The sequence below is a fragment of the Lissotriton helveticus genome, chromosome 7 (genome assembly GCF_964261635.1).
Source record: "Lissotriton helveticus chromosome 7, aLisHel1.1, whole genome shotgun sequence".
NCBI classification, from domain to species: Eukaryota; Metazoa; Chordata; class Amphibia; order Caudata; family Salamandridae; genus Lissotriton; species Lissotriton helveticus.
This window is the reverse complement of record NC_136068.1, coordinates 1,946,521,047-1,946,528,508: the sequence shown is the minus strand read 5'-3', so window position 1 is coordinate 1,946,528,508 and position 7,462 is coordinate 1,946,521,047. Positions and strand designations below refer to the sequence as shown.

The following is a 7,462-nucleotide window of genomic DNA, read 5'->3' as shown; positions in this document are numbered from 1 at the left end:
CTGCAGGTTGTGCAGAATGCTGCAGCCCGATTTGTCCTGGCTCTTCCTAAAACCTCTTCTGCTACGGCAGCCAGGAAAGAACTCCACTGGCTTCCTGTCCAGCACCGAATTTGTTTTAAAGTTCTGTGTCTGGCCTACAGAGCGGTGACAGGAGGCTCCTCTAGTGCTATTAGCTCTCTCCTTATGCGCTATGTTCCTGCAAGAGGCCTTCGTTCTGCGGGACTCTGCCAACTTGTTGTTCCGCGTTTCAAGCTAGCCAGATGGGGAGCCAGAGCCTTCTCTGTGGTGGCCCCTCAGCTCTGGAATTCGATTCCTATCGAAATAAAAACCCTTCCTACAATTGAGTTATTTAAAAAGGCTCTTAAAACTTGCCTTTTTAATAGGGCCTATCAATGAGAGAATGCTGTAGAGTGTACTGTAGGGGGGCTTAGCTGCCTTATTGGATTTAGGCGCCTTGACGCCCACTCTGGCTAAGTTGCGCAAGATAAGATCCGTTTCATTCATTCATTCATGCTTATTTCAGGGGTGCAACAGGGTGTCCTTTGGACACCCCTGCACCCTTGAAATTATTCTCAATTTGCGATTAACAAATTGCGAATCGCAAATTGAGAATAAATTCCCAATCCTTCCTATGGGCCTCCTGGCTCATAGAAATGAATGGGAAAGTATTCCTTAATTGCGAATTCTCAATTTGAGAATTCGCAATTAAGGAATATCAAGAAATCGTAAAAGAATTGCGATTTTCTTGATACATACCAATTAGCGATTCTGAAATAGCGATTTCTTAAAAATCGCTATTACAGAATCGCTAATTGGTACCTTAATACATATGGCCCTAAGTGCCTTCTGTGAATTCCAAAATGGTAGTAAGTTTAGGATTTTGTCTTAAGTTATTTCTGTGAATCAGGCCCCAGAACTTTCCACCACAGAAATGTGAGGAAAATGTGTTTTGTATTACAAATTTTGAGGTTTGCATGGGATTCTGGGTAACAAAGCCTGGTGAGAGCCAGACAAGTCACCCCATCCTGGATATCCCTGGGTATCTAGTTTTAAAAATGTATAGGTTTGCTAGGTTTCCCTAGGTGCCGGCAGAGCTAGGGTACAAAATCTACAGCTAGGCACTTTGCAAATTAGTGTCAGTTTTCACTGTGAAAATATAGTGTGTCGACTCTTTGTTTTTGGCCATTTCCTGTCACGGGCACTAGGTCTACCTACACAAGTGAGGTACAATTTTTTATAAGAAGACTTTGGGGAACGTGAGGTGGGTGGAATTTTGTGGATCCACGCAGATTCCAGAACTTTCCACCATAGAAATTTGAGGAAAATATATTTTTTGAAACAAATTTTGAGGTTTGCAAGGGATTCTGGGTAACAGAACCCAGTGAGAGCCAGTCAAGTCACCCTATCCTGGATTCTCCTGGGTGTCTAGTTTTCAAAAATGTATAGGTTTGCTAGGGTTCCCTATGTGCTGGCAGAGTTAGGGTTCAAAATCTAGAGCAGAAAACGGGTCCGTTTTCACTGTTGAAATGTGGTTTTGAGCCGTTTCCTGTCATGGGCACTAGGCCTAACCACACAAGTGAGGTACCCTTTTTATTGGGAGACTTAGGGTAACACAGAATTGTAGACTGTTATTAGCTATTGACCTTCGATGCATTTCTGCCTTCCAAATGAAAGACAATGTGTAAAAAAGAAGTCATTTTGAAAATGACCTATAATTCTCATGCTAGTGTGGGTACTATCTACTACTGTTTCTAAACTCTATATTTTGTTCCAATTTCAGAAATACATAGGTGTCTTTTATACCGATTTTTCCATATATATATTTTCCCAAATTCATTGTTATTTACCCAGTACATAATAAAAAAAACATTGCAAGACGCTGCTCAGTTATTGGCTCTTGGTTCGTCGGGTTCATGGTGAAACCACAAGTCCTATATATCCCCACAACCAGAAAGTTTTTTTTCCAACTAATTTTCAATGTTTCCTATATTCAACGGTTAGTTTCTCTAAAGAAACCCTGAAGGATTTACACAAATGACTCCTTGCTGAATTTATACTTTTGTCTACCTTTCTAAAATGTATAGCTTTCCAGGATACATTATTGCTTTCATACCCATTTATACCATTAACTGGAAGGAGGTTGAAAGCACAAAAAATAGCAAAAATAGGCTATGTCCCAGAAAAATGCCAAAACTGAGTAAATAAATGTAGTTTTCTGACAAAAGTCTGCTTTTCCTGAAAGCTGGGAGGATGGTGATTTCAGCACCACAACCCCTTTTTTGATACCATTTGCAGGGAAAAAAACAGACGCTTTCATCTTTATCCCTTTTCCCCATTTTTCCCAAAAACTAAACAAAATTTCATTGTATTTAGGCTAATTTCTGGGTCCGCTCCAGGGGAATCCACAAACCCTGGGTACTTTTAGAATCCCCATGATGTTGGAAAAAAAGACGCACATTTGGCATGGATACCTTATGTGGTCAAAAAGTTACAGGGGCCTAAGCGTAAACAACCTCAAATAGCCAAAAAAGGCTTAGCTCAGGGTAGGGAAGGCCTAGCAGCGAAGGGGTTAAAATATAAAATATAGAATTATTAACCTGCACAAAATGTCAACTACCAATGTACAGATTGCATGTGTGTGGTGGACTCCGCACACGTCCTAATGACTGGGATCCTTCTGAGTTTAAGTATAGGACTTCACGCTGGAAGGGTCTGCTTCCAGTACAAATCCTATGGATTGCATGTGTGTGGCGGGTTCAGCACACGTCCTAATGACTGGTATCCTTCTGAGTTTAAGTATGGGACGTCACGCTGGAAGGGTCTGCTTCCACTAAAAATCCTATGGATTGCATGTGTGTGGCGGGCTCAGCACACGTCCTAATGACTGGGATACTTCTGAGTTTAAGTATGGGACGTCACGCTGGAAGGGTCTGCTTCCAGTACAAATCCTATGGATTGCATGTGTGTGGCGGGCTCAGCACACGTCCTAATGACTGGGATACTTCTGAGTTTAAGTATGGGACGTCACGCTGGAAGGGTCTGCTTCCAGTACAAATCCTATGGATTGCATGTGTGTGGCGGGGCTCAGCACACGTCCTAATGACTGGGATCCTTCTGAGTTTAAGTATAGGACTTCACGCTGGAAGGGTCTGCTTCCACTACAAATCCTATGGATTGCATGTGTGTGGCGGGGCACAGGACACGTCCTAATGACTGGGATCCTCCTGAGATTAAGTATGGGACGTCACGCTGGAAGGGTCTGCTTCCACTACAAATCCTATGGATTGCATGTGTGTTGGGGGGCTCAGCACGCGTCCTTATGACTGGGATCCTTCTGAGTTTAAGTATAGGACTTCACGCTGGAAGGGTCTGCTTCCACTACAAATCCTATGGATTGCATGTGTGTGGCGGGGCTCAGCACACGTCCTAATGACTGGGATCCTCCTGAGTTTAAGTATAGGACTTCACGCTGGAAGGGTCTGTTTCCACTACAAATCCTATGGATTGCATGTGTGTGGCGGGGCACAGGACACGTCCTAATGACTGGGATCCTCCTGAGTTTAAGTATAGGACTTCACGCTGGAAGGGTCTGCCTCAGTACAAATCCTATGGATTGCATGTGTGTGGCGGGTTCAGCACACGTCCTAATGATTGTATGGGACTTCACACTGGAAGGGTCAGTCATAGCAGATACATCTCCACACTGTTTTTTCCTTCTCACCTGTGCAACATAGTAGTAAACTTTACTGCTGCATTGTGTATGCTGCAAATAGGTGTAATTCCTACATTCGCCCTGCACAGACAGTGCACTGACTATAATTCATTTACTCCGGACAAACTGCATCAGGAACACTACTAGATAAAAGAGGGGGGGTCTTCAGCTCCCTGTCCAGACTGTATAACACTAACCATTGCCTTCAGATGATGTTTAATCCCCTCCGTATTACGAGACTACATCAAAATTACCTGTAGAAGAGGTCGGATTCATTCTCTGATTCATTCTCTGATTCCTTCTCTGAGCCCTCCTCGATGCCATCGGAGCCTTCACTGATGCTCGGGATACTTAGAGGAGTATGAAGCATTGAGAGGTACTCAGGTATGAGTTGCGTCTCTTGAGCTGCTAGGGAAGGATATATATAACAGATACAGATACAGGAAACTCCACTTAAAAAGTGCTGATGGCAGCATTCTGCAATCTGTGTGTGAGGGGAGATGAATGATGGGGGTGCAGATCCACGTGTCAATGTGCACCGTATGTGTGTATGTATGTGTGTGCTTGTGTGTGTCTTTTCCACTTAAGGGGTGGGCAGAGAACGTCCCTCCACCAGCGGAGGGGAGTTAGCCAGCCACAACCCCCTGCCCCCAGGCCTGGTCCCTGCTTCTGAACCCAGCCCGGTCGGGTGAGCCTGCCCTGTCCCCGATGGACCCCCGTTCTCGACCCTCGGATGGCTTGCAGGACCGGGGGGCTCCCGCACCCCAGGGACTGCCGGCTGGAGCTCAAGCCCCGGGCTGACCTTGTGGGGGGATGAAGCGAAGTACAGCTAACCCTGCGATGGCCCTCAGACAGGTATATCCTCAGGAGGAACCCGGCCCGCAAGGTTCGTTCGAAGTGTCGATGATCAATGAGTCCTGAAATTCATAAAAATTTTCGCAGCTAGCTGCGTTCTTCATTGACGTGCGAGACGAGTGATCCACCGCCAAGAGTCACAGGCAACTTTTTGAAAACGTTCACCTACCTGTGGGCACAGAAAAGGTGGGAGAAAGGCGACGGCCTTCCATCCATCGCCCGTGCGGCAAGACTACCCGGGCACCCTGTTTAAGGCTTCCCCTCTGGGAGTCAGAATGCACCGTTGGGAGAAAAAAAACGTTACCATTCACTTGGCCAGGGAGTCCCACCCACCTGCGGGCAAGGGAGCTCCCATTGTGATGGGACCAGGCAGCCCCACCACTGCCGGTCCCATCTGGATTAACCGGGAGGGACCGCATGAGACTTCAAAACCCTCAGCCTGGACACCCGGACAGCCCGAGCCATGCCAGCAAGCTGGTGAGTAGCCCACCCCACCCTTGCCCGGGTAGGAGGTGCCAAAAGGAAGAGCCAGGTGGCTCCCCATCCCGCATACCTCCCACTGAGAGCAGCCCGGGTTCCCCTCGCAGGCCCTTAGGCCCTTCTCGGCATCGTTTATGGTCGGAACTATGACGGTATCTGATCGTCTTTGAACCTCCGACTTTCGTTATTGATTAATAAAAACATTCAATGCTTTCCCTTTGGTTCATCTTGCGCCGGTCCAAGAATTTCACCTCTAGCGGCACAATACAAATGCCCCCGGCTGTCCCTCTTATTCATGGCCCAGTTCTTAAAACCAACAAAACAGAACTGGAGTCTTGTTCCATTTTTCCTTGCTGTAGTATTCAGGTGACTGGCCTGCTTTGAGCAGTCTCATTTTTTCAAAGTAAACTCTTCGGACCCCCCGGATACTCAATGAAGAGCATTAAGGGGCGCCGAGAGGCTGGGGCTGGGACAGGGGGTCGTTTGCCTCGCCGCGGACCACCATCTCGATTTCAAGATCCAACTACGAGCTTTTTACCTGCAGCAACTTTAATATACGCTACTGGAGCTGGAATTAACGTGGCTTCTGGCACCACACTTGCCCTCCAATGGATCCTCGTTAAAGGATTTAAAGTGTACTCATTCTAATGACAGTGCCTTGAAAGAGTCCTGTTCTGTTATTTTTCGTCACTACCTCCCGAGTCGGGAGTGGGTAATTTGCGCACCTGCTGCCTTCCATGGATGTGGTAGCCATTTCTCAGGCTCCCTCTCTGGAATCGGACCCTGATTCTCCGTTACCCATGGTCACCATGGTAGGCACAGAAAGTACTATCGAAAGTTGACAGGGCAGAAATCCGAATGTATTATCACAGGGATGTGCGTTCGGCCCAGGGTTATCTAGAGTCACCAAAGAGGCCGGACGAGTCCGGATTGGTCTTGGTCTGATAAATGCACGTATCCCAGGAGGTCAATGCTCGTCAGCATGTATTAGCTCTAGAATTACCACAGTTATCCAAGTAACAGATGGAGTAATCAAAGGAACCACAACTGATTTAATGAGCCATTCACAGTTTCACTGTACTGGCCGTGTGTACTTACACATGCATGGCTTAATCTTAGGAGACAAGCATATGCTACTGGCAGGATCAACCAGGTAGCCGCACCTGCTGATGGGGTGGATTCAGGAGCCGCGTGCCCATCTCCCCGACCATCAACCTTCGCACACCCCTCCCTCTCGGGGGTCTGATAGCAGAAGGAGCTTGCCTGCCTGGGTGGGCGGGCTCGCTGGAGGGCTGGAGAGGTTCAGTCGCAAGGGCACTGGCAGGCCCAGCCGTGTCCCCAGGCAGGGAGAGGTGGGCCGAGGCGCAGCCTGAGCAAGACGCAGGGGTGCCAAAGCCTGGCGGCTGTGGCACCCCTCAGAACAGTCATTCAGAGCTTCTGCAGAAATGCGCTGGGTGGAGAGGGATGACGGCGTGGTGGGGAGGGCATAAGGACCTGCCAGGCAGCAGCATCCGAGGGCCTGGCACCACCCAACCTCTACCGCTCGGTTCGGACCACTGGGGGTGCGAGCTACCGGACCGCTCAGCCTTCACTCTGAGAGGTAGGGTGAAGGACTTCCCACCAGGCGGCAGGCCCTCAAGTCGAATGGTCCATGTGGGGTGGAAGCTCTTTGCTTGAAAGAATATATGAGGCTGGCCAAGCAGTCCGACCCTAAACAGACCGAGAGTGCCCAATCGATAAGAGTACTTTTGGGGCCTCCCTTGGCAGGCCGCCCTGCACGAGGTATGCCAGCTTCACATCCTTGCCTGCTCCCAGGGTGTGCAGGCTTAGAGGAAAGACCCACGAGAAGGGGCTGGAAGGCAGGTGTGGACCAGGGCCCCTGGGGATCCAGGCGGGCAGCCCAGGGTCGTGCCTTCCCCTTTATCAGAATCGCCGGACCTCATGGAGGTCTGACTGACCCTCTCCATAGTATTCTGGAGGAATAATACCCCCTTTCTTGTAATCTGTGCACACTGGGTGACAGAGGGCACCCAAGGCGAGAACGTGCCCAACCTCCAGGAGCCCTCGCTGGGATTGGGGAGGCAAATGAGACCTCATCAAGACTTCCAGTGAAGCCCGGCCATCTGGTTGCCCCATTGGAAAGCATTGTTCTTGACCAGATGACAGAGGGATTAGGGGCAACCAGATGGCTGATGGGAAAGGCACAGCCAGATGGCCGGGCTCGTAGGGCAGCCATCTGGTCGCTCTGTGCCCTAATGAAAGGGTGAGCGGGTATCGAGGCATGGGGGCCAGAGGCCAGGGCCCCAGCTTGGCCACAGCCTTGGGGCTGCAAGGGGGGAGATCACGGGTTTTCTGACCCCAGGCCTGCAGACACGTCGACAAACAGGCAAAGCGGGGGGGGGGGTCTGCACTGGA

The 7,462-nt window shown here is 49.2% G+C and overlaps 2 pseudogenes; both read right to left on the bottom strand.

Moving 5' to 3' along the window:
- Positions 1–4,553: 4,553 nt before the first annotated feature.
- On the bottom strand, positions 4,554–4,706 carry LOC144771168 (5.8S ribosomal RNA; annotated as a pseudogene).
- A 431-nt stretch (positions 4,707–5,137) lies between these two features.
- Positions 5,138–6,203, bottom strand: LOC144771373 (18S ribosomal RNA; annotated as a pseudogene).
- Positions 6,204–7,462: the final 1,259 nt, after the last annotated feature.